Genomic DNA, 16942 nt, shown 5'->3' with positions numbered 1-16942 from the left:
GCCGCACTCACCGCACGAACATGAAATCGGGATAGAACGAATAGCACTTGACCCCGCCATAGTGGCAGTGTTCCCCTGCCAGGTAGTTTCACTAATAGCTTCCAGGTGTTCAGTGAGAGCGAGCAGGTGGCTCAACGAACAGGAAGCTGAGAAAATACAGGCCATAGAGCGAGCTATCCAGTTTCAGGTCTAATAAGAGATCGTTTATCTAAGGAGAAAACCAGGTGCAAAGTCGTTATCGCATCTTAGAGAAAAGTCCAAAGTTATATAGTTATTTCGCAAAGAACCAAAAACAATAGACGCACGCTTCATGGGCGTCATCCAACGTGTCTGTGGTTCTCACTCTTTTTTTTTTTTGCATGGAATATATACGTTGTGGGGGTCACACTTAAACAGTTTGCTCAATCTGTGCTAGAATGCGCAAGAAAACCTTTTTTTTTTATTGGAACGAACAATACTCAGCGCTCATTTTGAAGAAATAGTACTATTTATTTGGGAGTTATGTATATTAAGTCAATGTTCAGTTGGCTTCAAAAAAAAAGAAGTTCGGGGGGAAGGGACGTGAATTATTTAGGAGGTTGCTACACCCTTCGGGAACCGGGAAGAATTTGTAGCTCAAAATACCAACACCTAGGCCATTTTTTTTTTTTTTTTTTGCAAGACGCAGCCAGCTCTCGGCACACACTGAATAATACAAGCCCTAGCCTCCGCTGTACTGCGCGCAGTTAATGAGATGGAAGATAGCACGACTTCGTAGCTAACAGGGCATGCGCTTGTTTCCCAAGAAGCCATAGCTGTGCTGCGCGATAATATGGTCGTCATATAAATCTCGTAAGATCTCTTCGTGACGTCTGCTTCGCGAGAGATAACGCGTTGGAATCAGGGTGTTCCTGAACTTCGGAGAAGCATCTTGAAAAGCGCCGAGGTAGTGGGTGCCATGCAAAATTTGCAATCACCGGAACGTGGAAGTTTCGAAACTTTGCAAGGACCGAGCAGAATTGGGCGAATGTTCTCCAGCCCACTTCGTTTCTGGTTACTGAAACATACGTGGCATTTGCAAATTTTGAGCTCAAGTTGACGAGGACATGATTACAGCAGGTGTTTAAAAGGGCGAAGTTATTCCCATTAGGACAACATTCAACACGGTGACAGATGTACACACCCGAAGTCAAACACGACGCGACGGCTGATGTCCATTAAATCAAACCAGCCTGCTGACACTGCTGCCATTTCAGCCATACGATGGCTACATGTTATTATTGTAAATGTGGTAGAAAACATTTTTTGGCGTTTGCGATTGCTTCTTTCCGTAGCTCCAGACCTTTAATTTGGATTGCAAAATTGACTACTGAACATTAGTGTTTCTTCCTTTCACGCTTATACAACGCCTGAGTAATTTATGCAGCATGCATGCACTGTGGAAATCTCTTTTATCTGAAGCAATTAGCAGGTTGCTGGCAATCAAACATTGCTTGGTTTCCGCAAAACATTACCACTTGGACAAGCGAGTTTGTGTAAGGCCAGCAGTTATGTTCTTATGCGTGCGTGTGCGTGACGACAACAGCAATACGAGGCGACTGCGATCGTATCACATTGACGGCATAATTTCAACTCCAGCCATTCAGCAAGCGTTTATGACACCCCGATTGCTGGCTTCTACATATATAGGTATTGTACAGGCGTAGGCGAGAGAAACGCTGACTGCGACGACATCTGCGACGTGTTACACAAGCATACGTACACATATGTATATGGCATGTGGTCCAATGAGAAAACGATCATGGTATTTCTATACCATTATCCTTAGCCTCGTTCCTGCACCAATGTGTGACGGGGGCGTCAAATAGATAAAGAGGGACAGGATTTATATACAGGGACTGTTGACAGGGATGGCCAGATGGCTGAACAATATATATATATATATATATATTATATATATATATATCTTTATATTAGTGAAGCAAGGAATCACAGGAGCTGGCACAGAAGTAGTTAAAAAAAAGAAGCACGTAGGAAAAACATAACAGGACTTTACTGACGTTTCGGCCGGGGTCCGGGTACTGAAACGTCAGTAAAGTTCTGTTATGTTTTTCCTACGTGCTTCAATTTTTGAACTATATATATATATATATATTATATATATATATATATATTGTAGTCAAGGATATTCTTGCTATTTGGATAAGCAGAGTGCGCTGCTCATGCAAGAAGGTGACTAATGATGAAGCTCGAGGTTTCCACTGTTTCCTGCCATTGTCGGTTCGCTTGCTGTGACTGTCTGTTTTTTAAAACCTGTATATATAGGTGAAGACAGTGGATTGATTAGTCAGACATCTATATGACGGCTCTAGAGTCATTGATCCCCCTGATGAAGACGTGGCCAAGTACCCCATTTATTCTTGATGTAAGTACGTAGTGGGTTAACGGACCTTGCACGCCAAGGACGTGAACTCTGTGAATCAGGTGCTTTGAAGATGTCCTTGGTTCTTTTAGATGCTCTATCTGCAAGTAGAGCCGACGACAAAGTGTGTGACGTCCTGGGACGAGAACCCTTCCACGAGCACTGGTACGAACCTCTATTAGATCTTCGAGATGCCTGATGTATGCTGTAGACGGTCGCATACGCTATCAAACGAACCACCAAACGTCGTTGAAGATGTGCTTCTTAAAGTACCTGTCCACCACTGTGAATAGTTGAGATACGTGGGTTGCGACCCTTCATTCATTTTGGGCTTGGCGCTCCTGTTTCAGTAGGGCCTCACGGTTCGCAGCGACGCCTTCACGCTGTTTTCGTGTTGGGTTGGTGGATGGCTTCACGCTTTGCAGCGAAACCTTCGATAATGAGTATAGTTTCGGTAAACACCTCTTTCTTGCCCCGCTAAAAATACTTTTAATGAAACAGCAGATTTCTGTTGGTGTTTTTATACAACATGATCAGCGTAAACCAAGACTTTTTGAAATCCAACCTGTGGCCATGTAGTATTTTTGCTGATAGTGGACATAGTTTATAGATTTCTTGCCAAATGTAGCTCACCGTTCGCAATGCGTGAGGCTGTAGGTGATCACATCCTGATTATACCATACACGTGCTGCTCGTCAACCATCACAAGATGGGGACTAGCAAACGGGTGAGCAGAGCACCATGATAGCGAACGATATCGAAAAAAAAAGCAACCGTAACGGACAACACCAAGCGAGGAACAGATAAGGCAATTATTTCCTACCTCGAGTTTACACTGGTGAATAATTTATGAACGAATGAAGGGAAAGTAGGCAGTGCCATTTGCTTACAGACCTACCGCCGTCTTCCCACATCACCACTAAGCTTCTTGCCTGGCCAAAAAAACGTGCGCTTGTAGCACATAAATTACTCAAAAAACAAACGGCAAGAGAGGCAAGAAAGCCCGTAGAGCACTATCGTTCTTGCTCCCTTGGGACACGTACACGACACGTTACGACTTCTCTCTCCTGCTGGCAGTGTGTCTCGATTCTTCTAAGCATCTTCGCCACTTGTTTATCTTGATGATGCCTTGGCAGTAAAAGCTCCAAGTTCGTCGTGGTTAGAAATGAAAACAAAAGTGGTGGGTCTGTCCGTTCTTGTATTTTGTGCATGTGTGAGTGTGTTTTTCTGTATTTTCCCGGTCAACAACTGCAGGCTTACAAAACAGCATGCTGGAGGTGCGCAGTTTTTTTAGAATTGAGCTGGGGGAACGACTCCTAGAGTATTTATTATTTCGGAATTTCTTTTTGTTCAAAGCGACCTCGTACTGGCATCTGAGAAGGCTTGTGCCAATACGAGGTTGAAAATGAAAATTCAGTAGTGATAGGAGACAGCCACCAACAGATAAATACGGAAGCCGCAACAACAAAGCAAGCTACGAAAAAAAAAGTCATAAGAGAATCGTGCCCTGTCTACGGAAATTATTTACTGCTTCTCTGTAGTGTTCCTTTGGCTAGCAGGACGGTCGAATGCTACAGCCAGCCAAACAAATGAAAATATGGCAAATAGCTGAAGAATAACGATGAAAATAACAATACACGCTACTTCACCACATACATGGCTATCCGAAATAAGTAGGTACAGTAAGCAGTCGCAGTGAAATCGAATCGCTGTCACTTCTCCGGCTGTGACTTTCTTCCAGGAGCAGTTAATCAACGGTGAAGGTAAGAAAGAATGCACAAAATGTAGCGTGCTGTAAATATCAGCACGTGCACATTTCCTTAGTACCACAGATATGCTGAGGATGACAGGCCGGCCCAAAAACGATTCAAAATAATCTATTTGAGGCGCCCCTCACAGCGATCGGCTCTGATTCTGCACTGCGATTTTCGCGAAATTGTGCCTAATAATGATGAAAATTGTGTGAAATTTTCAAGCGACCACGCCAGTAGAATGAAACTTTGGTCCGTGCACTTCATCACACAAAGCGCGGGTACACCCTTAGCTGGGTAACCCTTAGTATAGGTGCACAATTTCACATTTATAAGGTACATTGTAACTAATATATTATAAGGTGCATTTTAAATAATACAAAATATAAGGTACATTGTAACCAATATAAAATAAAAGGTACATTGCTACCCTTAAAAAAGATGTAGCTTTAGAGGTTACGCTGTAGTCTTCTATTTTCTAAAGCAAATGTAACCTCTAAAGGACGTGTTAAATTTAGGGGTTACTTCAGCAACTTATAGGGATATTTTTCTTTTTGATTGCATTCTATTTTTATAGCCAACCTAGAAAATTTCCAATGTTCCACTGCAAAGTATTTGCATCTCGAACTGGGCCGATATTGTCATGCCTGCCGGTTGACTGATATGTTTCACCTCAGATTGTTATGCTTAAATCACCTCAGATGTTATGTTTAAATTGTGGGACTAAAGAAGAGACTTCCACTGTCAATGCATTTCATTAAAGCTTTGAAGAGAGCACATAACTCGCTCGAATTGGTATTGACGCAAACATTTTTCTTTCAGTCCCATAATTCAAACTTCTGCATGACAATCTGTGGTGAAAAGAAATCAGAGGCAACTGACAGGCATCACAATGTTGGCCCCATTCGAGATGCAGAACGTTTTGAATCATGACGTGGTGATATATTTATAGGTTAGCTATAAAAATATAGCGCAATCACAATAAAGACGTCTGAATAAATTGCTGAAGTAACCCCTAAATTTAACATAGTCTTTGGGGTACAGTCCCTGCTTGACCGCCCTTATAACTCAGCTGTAGGTTTCAAAAATATAGTGCCTCTGAGTTAGTGTCCCTCCAAAATATGTGGAAGCCAAAAATGTCTCCAGTTCCTAGAATATTACTTGTGCACAAAAGCCACTATTTATTAAAAATCCATCTTCCAAAGGCACAAAATTACTTGAAGTACACACTCAATGAAGAAAAACACATGGGGAAGCAACATCTTCATGAGTAATGTAGGTTGGCTATAATACGTAATTAAGTTCAGGCGAGCAAAAGCATACTACAAAGCGCTGCTGGCAATAATATGGTGACAATGAGTTGTTTAAATGTACTTGAAGGCAATGTCAGTATTTCATTTCCTAACTATGCGCCTGAGCCTTTGTAATAAGCTGTTCCGTTTAATATTCTGTGAATGTTCTCGAGAAATAAGTTGGAGTACTCTCAAGTACGAAATTCTTTATTACAAGTATTTTGTTCAACAAGATATAATACAAAAAATACGATCCATGAGACCTCCCATATACAGTCATCGAACCACAACTGTGTGAAATGACAAACATATCACAATTTATGCTATTTGATAACTGCAATACTAGATTTCTGCACAAGCGCAGAGACATACAGGGTGTCCCAGCTATCACGCAGCACGATTTAAAAAAGAGGAACGGTGTTACGCGAAGCAAACCTAGTGGGTATTGTTTCTGGTGCAGTGGAGTAGCCGCCAGTAATTTTTTCGTTACTGAGATTTATTTAGGTAATAAAATTATTTATCTAACTCGTGAAGTACTCTCCTAATTATCAAAGTATCAATGAGAAAATTGTAGAGCACCATGAAAAACTACCGATACAGCTTTCTGTTGCTCAATACGTGCTACATAAAAGTCTTTTTCCGAGCGTGAAAGAAGCCCGCGAATACACGCAAAGTGCCTCGAGCGGCCAGTCACGCGGTAATTCTGCGTGTATTCGCGGCCTTCTTTCACACTCGGAAAAACACATTTATGTAGCACGTATTGAGCAACAGAAAGTTGTATCGGTAGTTTTTCAGGGTACTCTACACATTTCTCATTGACACTTTGATAATTAGGACAGTACTTCTCGGGTTAGGTAATTAATTACAATTACCTAATTAGATCTCAATAACGAAAAAAAAGTACTGGCGGCTACTTCACTGTACTGGAAACAATACGCACTAGGTGTGCTTCGCGTAACGGCGTTCCTTTTTTTTTAATTGTGCTGCGTTGATAGCTGGGACACCCTGTATACCGATCTGCTAGCACTGAGCAATGAAGGGAAATAGAGTGCATTAGTTTTTGCAAAACAGAACCATCTACGTGGGTGAATTAAATGCTTAACCTATGTCTATAAGAAATTCTGAGGCCTCTAAATACACAAGTAAAACAAAATTAACCAGCCTTCACCACAAGTGAGGGGAACAAATGACTAGAGCAAGTAAATGCACTGCTTGTGACTAGAAGTAAACAATGTATGACGTGAAAAAAAATAGCTGCTTATGGGAAAAGCCTCTCCCACCTTTCGAGCTAGCAGCATTAAAGTAAATCACATATGTTGTTTTATCGTTCACTTCACAGTTGCTGAAAAACATGGAAAGCAGCGAGAACAGAGCTTCTCCCTAGATGACATTTTTCTTGCTTAGGAGCGCAAAGAGACGCTTCAGACGGGCAGTCCTTTCACTAGCTTGTCTCCTGGTAGCACAACTTTATGCACGAGAGCAAGCATTCGGTAAAACGCAAATGGATATTCTAGGTTCTTAACATAATATGTCAAAAGGCAAAAAATAAGTGACCGTTGGAATCCAGATGTGGAGACAGTGATCACTTCGGCTTGCTGCCAGCAAAAATGTGTCTATTGCGGCAGTCTGGGAGGATCACCGTGAGCAGGGTTCTTATTCTGTCCGTGTCAAGTGATGCACCAGTCATACTTGAGGAGCTTAGGGCCTGGAAAGAATTTAATTATTTGCATAAATGGCAGCGCCCCTCCCTGGCCAGAATGTATACAAAGAAATAGACTGCAACACGGATTGTAGGCGGGCCAGTTGGTACGTATCTGAGCGTGAAACAGCGCAAAACGGGACAGCCAGAAGAGAACACAAAGAAACAGCACCACGTGCCCGAGTTCTCGTGTTGTCCCGTTGTTTCGCACGGTTTCATGCTCAGATAAATAGACTTGGCATGATGTTGCTTCTAATGCTGATTAAAGACGTTAAGGAACAAACCTGTAGTTCAAAAGCAGCGTCCTCATTTGTAATAGTTGCGCGGGGTGCCGGCGACACAACTAAATCTGCACTTTTTCTTGCCCGGTGCTTCCGGACCTTCCTTGCAAATAACAGCCTCCTCATGAACGCGCTCTACACAAGACAACATTCAGCAAGTACAAATGGCCGATCCCTCAAAGAATCGCAAGATATATAGAAGCAAATGTGCCGACAACTCGCGCGGCGAGTTGCCGTGCCGGTAACGTGGACGGGCCTTAAAGCTTCCTTTTGAGCGTGGCAGAAACACCGATGCGTTTCCGCGAGAATCGCTGCTTACCCCTTTGCTTACTTTTTTTCCACTTAATTCCCTCTCCTCTGATGAAAGAAAAGCTGCAGCCTAATTATATACTGAACACAGACAAACCAGCACAATACAAGAACACTTACCAAGTTCGTCTGTTCTTTCATGCGGTCCGGGGCTGTGGTCACAGTATTCGCAGCGAATGTTTGTCGAACTGAGGACACTGTAGCTCTCACAGTCGCAAAATGAATCCTTGCAGCGGCCACACGCTATCTCAAACAAGTCCCGGTTCGTCACTGCCATTGCCACTGACAAAATTGGCGCGAAACCAGCAACAAAACACACATGCACAGCAAACGCCTCCTAAAAAAACTGCCTGGAACGTGAGCCGCGAACTCGCTTCCCTACCGTCGGATTTTTCTCTCTCCCTCCGGTACGGTGGCGGGCGCCTATATGGCGGTCGGTCCTTGTAACCGAGACATGCCGGCGCCCGCGCGCCGACATGGGCGCCGGCGTGTCTAGGTTAAAGGTTACTTATGTGAGGTCTCGGTTAAAGGTTACTTCAAATTCTATAGGTTACAATATAGAGGTTACATGCTGGCAGCAGATCAAAGTAACTAATAAACAGCTCCCGTCGCACTCAGTTTTGTCATTGTAACCCTTAACGTGAGCAATATAATGAAAACTATCAAAAGGACGGACGATGTAACCGTTATTTTATTCGTTACTCGTGTTTATAGGTATACTTATAGGTTACCAAGATTAGAGTGTAGCTTTGAAGTCAGCCGGAAAAGGCCTAGCGACGATATCGGTGCCGTCGAGCGATCGGCGGCGGTGGCGGCGAGGCTGCCGCACAAATGGGTCCCGGTCTCATTCTCTCTACGGCAAGGAAATCTCATCGGCAAACGGTATGCGGCGAGTTACTGTGCCGGTAACGGGGACGTGGACTCAGCGCTTCTCGGCTACCCGCTGTTGCGGTGCCGGCCCGTGTTCATGCGAAGCGTGCCGCTATAGACCCTGTGTTGCGCGCTCGTCTAGAAAGGCCAACACTGTCGCACTCTGTTCGCGCAGCTAATCAGACCGATAAGCACGACTGTGTTGGAACGTGAGCGATTTGGCACTTGCCTTGCGGGCTGTAGTTAACGATTCGCAACTGCGCACAAACGAGCAACACGACGAGGAAGAGCAGAAAGCGCGCGTGCCTGCTAGCAGACTAACCGGAAGTCGTAGGTTCTTCTTCGACCAATGGACATCGTTTCCGCAGTTGACATCGCCAGATTCCCCCTGCTGACATCGTGACGACCGCTGGGGATACCGGAAAGGCGAGGGAAGGAGGACGGCATTGTTTTTTTTTTTTTGTTTTTATTTTTTATTTCCTGGCGCTCCCGCGGCGCGTAGCACTGCAGCGTTTGGCATCGCTGATCGTGACGGCAATCTGAACTCGATGCGAGTGTTTACTTGAAATGTTAAAGAAATATCTGAGGTGGTTTAGGGGCCCTTTAACACCGACGCCGAAGCCTGCCACATGGGGTCTGCGACATGGGGTCCTTAACGCTATCGCGTTAAAAACACAGTAATAGCACATCACTAAAGCACATCTTTGCTGTAGAAGCAAGATGTTGCTGGTGCAGGAAACAGATGACTAAACCACACACAAAAAAAATCTTAAGCCTGGATGAAAGTATCTCGCACAAAAGCCTACACATATGCGCAGTGATACACTCACAAAAGTATGGCTTTGCAATAGCAGCAACATGCATGATGCAAAAGATTAAGTAATCTTCCATGACGGAAACATTATATCAAGTAAAAGGCTCTCGCAAGTTATTATGGCGCTAGCACCTAGCTACATTATGTGTCTCAAGGAGCACACCGGATGTTGGTCTCAGGCAAGCGGAAGTTGAGGTGTCTCCAATACCCTGAGAATAATAAAAATCCATCTAAAAGGAGGTAATGGTTCAAGTTAAGAGTTGAATAGGATAAATATAATATAGGAGCGTAAGTTTAGTTAAGGAAAGGGCCAATTAACCGTCAGGTCTTTCTCATCAATATGATGATTAACTATCATCATCAGCAATGTCTCGAGCGTCGTCGTCTTCTTCTACAGCTGGCTCGTTGGCACTCCTCATTCCAGCGTAGAATTTCACTTTTCTTCTGTCGTCGTAATGGAGAGGCTGCGTTTACGGGGGTATGAGCCATTGCTGGAGGGGATATGAGCCATTCATTGTTCGTGCTCTGACGCGCGCTCCGTCAGCGCGTTAGGACACGTCGTCAGTTGCTCCTCTGGATGTAGTAGGAGAAGGACGTGCGTTATCCAAGCTAGCGACATTAAACTTCGGCTTCACTTCCTGGTTTTTTAACAGTATGGTGCTGTGACCAGGATCAGATCTACAGTTGAAGACCCCTGACGATGAAGCGAGCTCCCTGAATAGGACGACCGACCGACGCGATCAACGCGACGACGCTGCGACAAAATCAAAGAACGATCCACGTCATCACGAGGCCTCCGATTCCCGACGTGACAGCATAGAAAGGCTACGACGGAAGCGTGCTACCGTTCGAGCGGCGGTCACCAGGATCATCAGCGACATGACAACTCTTATGCAGACGGAACCAACACCATCTGGTGAGCTGACCGACCATCTTAACCTATTGAAGATAAAGGAAACTATGCTTACAGACCTCGATAACCAAGTAGAAGAGCATGTTACCGATGATAACCTTGAGTATGAGCTTCAAAGCGTCGGACAGTATCAAGAATCTATCGTCCTCGCGAAATCCCGCGCTGAACGCATTTTTTCCGCTTTGCAAACAACGACTATACACACGCATCTCACGATGACTTTCATCAAGCACGTGCACACGTTAAGCTACCTAAGCTCGATGTGCCATTCTACGTCATTTTGTAGAAACCCGCGAAGGACCACACAGGAAGAGCGGTCGATGAGCAAACATGGCGTTTTTATGGAACAACAATCACGATGATGAAGATGATAGCAGGTGAACGAGGAAGAAGTTTCTACACACTCTCCGCCGCGACATGCAGGGTTATTTTCGTGTCCTTGGCACAGAGACAGTCCGGTTTCACCATATCAGAACAATCGTGAAGTTCAAGCAGGCCAAATAACGTGAAGGAAACCTCGCACGGGCGGCGTTGTTCACTCTGTCGTGTAAATTCACCTTGTGATCGGTATTTACAAGGATCTCTACCATGTCCTTGTTGCCTTACCGAATGCACAGTTGCACTTTGTTTCGTAGTGCCAGTTCTCGCGTGCACACGTAGTGGTGTTAGACGACGTTGCTCAACGTTGAACATCAGTAGCTGACGCTTAGTATTCTGTGGTCGTTGCTTGATCTTCCTTGAAACAGTGTGGACGCCATCAAGCGAAGCACAGCCTCGGCAAAGCAATCGGCGATACAGACACCCTGTTCCGTCTTTGCAGTGCTTTGATTTTGCGCAGATGATATCTGGTCTCAGATGCATAGTTGTCCTTGCTTTTCTGGATATCTGCGGCAGTAGTGGTCTTAATTGTCGGACGTTGGTTGTTTGTGCCACGTAGGATTCTTTGAGAGTTAAGCAGTTAGTTCTGACAGCGGGAGACAGGGAAGTGGCCAGACGCTCTTCTAGGTTGATTGCACAGTGACGATGGGCGTCCTGCCGTCGGCACCTGTACTGGTTAGAATTCATTTCACTTCGGCTCATGCATGCGCCTTCATGGTCATCAATACAATCGATTTGCGTTCCCTTGTCTGGACAGCACTGTGACTCTTCGGTGAAAATGAGGTCTTCGTGGACTCCCGGACTGTTTAGCAGATACGTTGTCGAACTGCATGTTGCTATTTGAACTGTTCGCATGTCCTGCACACTGTACAAATGCTCATTCAGTGTTCCTGTGGCTACTGGAGCTACTTCTTGTTCATCCTTGTGTTTTCGGCGCGTCTCTAAAGTCCAAGTTGATGACATCAGTGGATAGCTGCCTTCGGTTGCGTCCTACACGTCTCTAACCATGTTACTATCGGTTTTAGACACAACAATATTGTCTTCAGCAGGTAGTTCCATGTCTTTGAAGATTTCTGTCTTTATGTTGTTCTTTCCTTTATCTTCTTCAATGCAGCCATGGCTTGTAGCTTTGGTCTTACAATCTTTTACAGGTTGTATGTTTTGCAACGCTTCAAGGCACAAGAGTAATAAGATGGTCATTCCCTCTCCAGAGATCTGTGACACGTCTTTACTGTTTACACTCTTTGTCATCTCATTAGCAAATCTGATTTTAGACTGCAGTGTAACCAGTTTATCACTGTAATCAACCTGAAAGGTATATTCTTCATATATTTCGTCATCAGGAATGAGCACTTCAATCTTTCCATCAAGGAAACAAAGCCTCTCATGAAGCATTTCGAGCCGGCTGCTCATGAGGTGCAGTTTAGCCGTTGTGGCCTCACTGAGCGCCGTGTCCATATCGTCGAAAATGAGGCTTACCGTCCTTCTGATAAGTGCCCTATCCATAATCACCTTGGCCTCCTTGTAGCTGGGGGCTGTCGGTGGATGGATGAGGGCAGTTGCTTTCGTTGACTCCGCTCTTTGCGGCGAATCCATGCGTGGGCTCATTGTCAGTCGGTCTTGGGGGCTGTTCGGTCATTGATTAATACAGCTCTCGGGTTTCGGCACCATTTTGTAGAAACCCGCGAAGGACCATACAGGATGAGCGGTCGATGAGCAAACATGGCATTTTTATGGAACAACAATCACTATGATGATGATAGCAGGTGAGCGAGTAAGAAGTTTCTACACACACTTAAAGAAAACCTTAAGGTCGCCTACAGTTTTTTTTTATATACAGAGGCAGAAAATATTGGTCTAAAAAAGCGCGACTTTGCAGTGGCAGCGATATGCATAATGAAAAAGACAAAGCTTATAAAAAAAAACCTTATATCCAGTGAAAGATACCTGAGAAAAAGTCATTTGCAGAAATGCAAAATTATGGCATCTTACAGAAGCATGCCTTAGCAATGGAGACAATGCTCAGCCTCTAACACACACAAAAAAGGCGAGAGTGAGAGGCCTGTCAGCCATTTTTCAATGGGTGGCTGGCCCTAACTTTTTCCAGTAAGGTCCGTGGGGTAGCCCACTGGTCGCATGAACACACCAGGGCCGGTATTTTGTAGCGATGCCTTTAATGTCATAATGCCTTTTCGCGCTTATCGCGCTTTGTCAGTGGTTGGAGCGACGGTCCGCTCGCATTATCAACGGGATCAGCCGGCCGTGAGCGGTGGATGATAAGACTAGAGTAGAATAAGTCATAATGCCTTGCTACAAAATCGCGGCCCAGGGGCGCTATAACGTAAAGTGATTTGATTGGAAACTCCTGCCGACAAATTTACGTAACCACCGATGCAAGCATTGGGCGGTGACCCGCAGCGCTGTGTGAACAACCCAATCAAACACTCTCGTCATTTACAGGAGGTCACCTTTGTTCGCTTTCCAAACCAATAACATTGTCTACACTCAGCGGTTTTTCTTATCGAATTGGCTGACAAGAGGTGAGGAGCATGCTCTAGTGGAGAGGGTTTCGATGGGGCCGAGTCAGCACAGTGAAAATAGATAACCGCATGAAGAGGGTGGTGCCGGATTCTCCGATTGGTTCGCTTCGCCTTACTTAGCTTGCGGTGGCTGGTCGAAAATCGCGGCGGCATGCAACGGAAGGATAAGAATGCCACTAAAACGGATCCTCAGCAAGGAAGAGTTGGCAGAGCGATGTCGTATGCAAGCCGAAAGGGCTCGATAACGTTTTACTGACTCGAAAAAAAGGTTTATCATGCGCAAATAAAGACATGCTCACCGGCAGGTGCGAGTAGCAAGGCCTGAGCAATCGGCGGGAAGCCATCTTCTATTCCTTTCGGAACGGGGCAGTCTGTGGCTATTCAGAAAAAAATTCAGTTTTGTTCGGCATAATAATGCATTTTTTTTTCGCGTACACGTCACTTTGACGTGGTGAGTTTCCGCGGTTTTGTGAGGTCGCGTGATAGACAGGCGAAGTGGGCGTAGCCAGAAAACATTGGACCAATAGCAGAGGGCTAATGATGAAAAGGCATTGAATTAGGAATGAACATTTTGTTTTGTGCGTTTTAATAATCCATAATCAGTGTGTACACGTTATATCAGATGGGGAGCTATCGCGGTTGTGAAAAGTTTGAAGCTTCATTTGAAAGCAAACGAAAGTTACCTTCTATAAGCAAGGAGAACGTTTGATTGGGCTGTTCAAACAACGATGTGGGTACCCGCCCGATGCTTGCGACAGTGGTTACATAAATTTCACGTCAGGAGATTGGAATAAAAACATATTGGAATAGCGTTACGTTATTTTCAGAACATTGATTCCACTTTTCGAGCGCCTCATTCACTCACTGATAAATACCCTAACAGACGCTCCATAATAGAATTGGCAGCTGCAAAAGCAGGCGCTAAATCAGAGATCATTGTTTTATGGGACTTTTGCTGTAGGACAGTATATGTCTCAACGAACAGTTAGAGTTGCGAATGGTGTGTGCCTCGCTACTCTGTTCTGGGGAAGAGGGAAGGGGAATCATGCGAGTTTAGCGCCCTTATTCCAGCACAAATGCTGGCCAATCGCGCAATAGCAGTTCATGCGTGGTTCTTAGGTTAATCATGGCAACATATTTTGGGGCCCTTTGCGTTTCCATATTTTTGAACGCCCGCTCAAGAGAATCGCAAGGATATTATTGACACTTCAATCGGATCGTGTAGTGGGAGTGGTGGCGTCTCATATCTGCTGAAGTTTTGACAGATCTATTCATCGCCGAAAGAACTACTATCCCTACTCCTGGACATTGTTTTCTGGGAACACTGGTAATAAAAGCAGTGTGTTGCTCAAATCTTTGGTATCTATGCCGTTGCGGTGATGATGATGATTTTACGTTATTTACCTGCTATTTAGTCTCTGCTGTGGCTTATGTCACCAAGCAAGGATAAGAACGCTCTTTTAACTGAAGACATTCACCGGCTGCCATCTTCTATTCCTTGTGTATAAGCATTTCTTTCGCGTACACGTCAAATCTAATGGTTATTTTTCTTTTGTGTAAGTTAAGCTAATGTGCTCTTATCTGTTCACTTCTCTTTCATCCATACTCATCTAACATACGGAATAGTCGCCTGGGGTAACACAAATCATTGTCGCACTTCCTCTTTGCAGCACATTCACAGCCAGGCTCTCCGCATTATTACAGACAGTACACGCCGCCATACTAGTGTATAATTATTAATGCTATGTATATTGCTCCATGAATATCACATTCCATCCATATTTAAGTAGTTTAATACTGAATTACTTGTTTAAGGATATCAATAATGAACTGGCCTTTAAACTTATTAATAAGGATTTATTGCGCAATACTACAAAAAAACATTATGAGATTTTACGCGCCAAAACCATGTATTGATTATGAGGCACGGAGTAGTGGGCGACTCCGGAATAATTTGTACCACCTGGGGTTCTTTAATGTGCACCTCAATCTAAGTACACGGGTGTTCTCGCATTTTGTCCCCATCGAAATGCGGCCGCCGTGGCCGGGATTCGATCCCGCGACCTCGTGCTTAGCAGCCCAACACCATAGCCACTAAGCAACCACGGTGGGTACGCGCATTACTAATAACACTCGTTTTGAACGCAACATAAATGTAATATTGCCACGTGTGCACAACAATTATGGTACAAAAACTGTGCCATTTACTGCAATATATCTTTGGAACCGCTAACATCGATATTTTAATTTAGAAGAGCTCTCAAAGTATTTCTTCTTAATACCTAATCGCGATCTATGCTTTCGTCTGTGTATTTTTCCTGTATTTGTTCCTCTTTTATATTCATGTAATTTCCACAGATGAATTTGTATCTGATCTTTACAAGTGTTTTATTATTGCTTTTTTTCTTAGTGTTAGGTTCCTGTTGCTCATGTGGGTCCCGTTGCAGTCCTCGGAATATGGGGCTCTAGTCTCAAATACTTTTGTCTGTCAATTATATATAACTTTATACTCTAAGCTACACTTACCGCATTTACTGAGGCCTCGAAACATAAGAAAAAAATGGGGTTGATCCCTCTTATATAGGAATCGGTATAGAACACGAAAGTGAAACGTGTCTTCACAGAAGTAGTGTAATGTTTATTGCACATTGATATATAATGTCTATTGGTGTTTTGTGGCTAAAGCGCCCTTAGGCGTTGATGCACCCACGCTGACGCCTGGTGGCACGTCTCCTCCATCACGACTATACCAACGTCGATGACCATGAGCAACCGTCGTGCATATGGAAGCTGCACTACGCTGCACACGCTAGCACAACGCGAAAGACGAAGCACGTAACTGACACACTAATACAACGCGCAAGACAAAGCACGTAACTGAATCGTCACCGAGTCAAATCAGCGCGTACAGCGCGTCGTAATTGCAGCCTCCGCGATCAACTTCAGAAACATTTTCAGAGCTAATTGCGGAGGCCACGCTCCGCTGTGCTGAGTACGGTGAACGCCACCTAAGTGGCGTTGGTAGTGCTTCTTGATGCCAGCGTCCCTTCGAATGCTGGCATCGAGGCGTCGTAGTGCTGAGACCACCGAAGCGTTCACTGTCGGTGCGCGTTAGTGTCATAATGCAGTACTTCTCTTTTCTGCTCGTAGGCGGCGGCACCGCCCCGAGCAAGAGCGCGGGTACACGGAGGAGTGTTAGATATATAAGGCGCGTCTGTGTAGCTCTCTGCAAATGCGTTTGTGGCGCAATGGGTTAAACGTTCGGCGATCTATCGTCGCGGACCGAGAGGTCGTGGTTTCGATTTCCAAATTTTGCATGTTTGTGGAACTTTTTCTTCTGGTTTCTTTCTTTGTATTATGTTCGTGTATGTTCGTGTGACGTATTTCCGTGACGGAAATACGTCAGTGAAGTCTTGGTGGACCCCGGCATAAAACACTTTCGTGTTAAAAAAAAAAGGGGGGGGGGTATATAACGCAATGTATTGTTTAGAAGCATTGTTTTGTCCATATGGCATCTGCAGCCTATTCAGTGCGTAATATGCAGACCACGTGCTGAAGCTTAATGTGGGACAATTATGAAACTATATAAACGAACATATAGCAGTATATGACACTAGACCGTATCATGAATGGAGCACAAAGCATTGAATCAGCCGATAACAAAGCCAGCATGAATAATCTGTGATTGCGTCGC

The sequence above is a fragment of the Dermacentor silvarum genome, chromosome 1 (assembly GCF_013339745.2).
Source record: "Dermacentor silvarum isolate Dsil-2018 chromosome 1, BIME_Dsil_1.4, whole genome shotgun sequence".
Classification (NCBI taxonomy): domain Eukaryota; kingdom Metazoa; phylum Arthropoda; class Arachnida; order Ixodida; family Ixodidae; genus Dermacentor; species Dermacentor silvarum.
Note: the sequence above shows the minus strand (reverse complement) of the source record.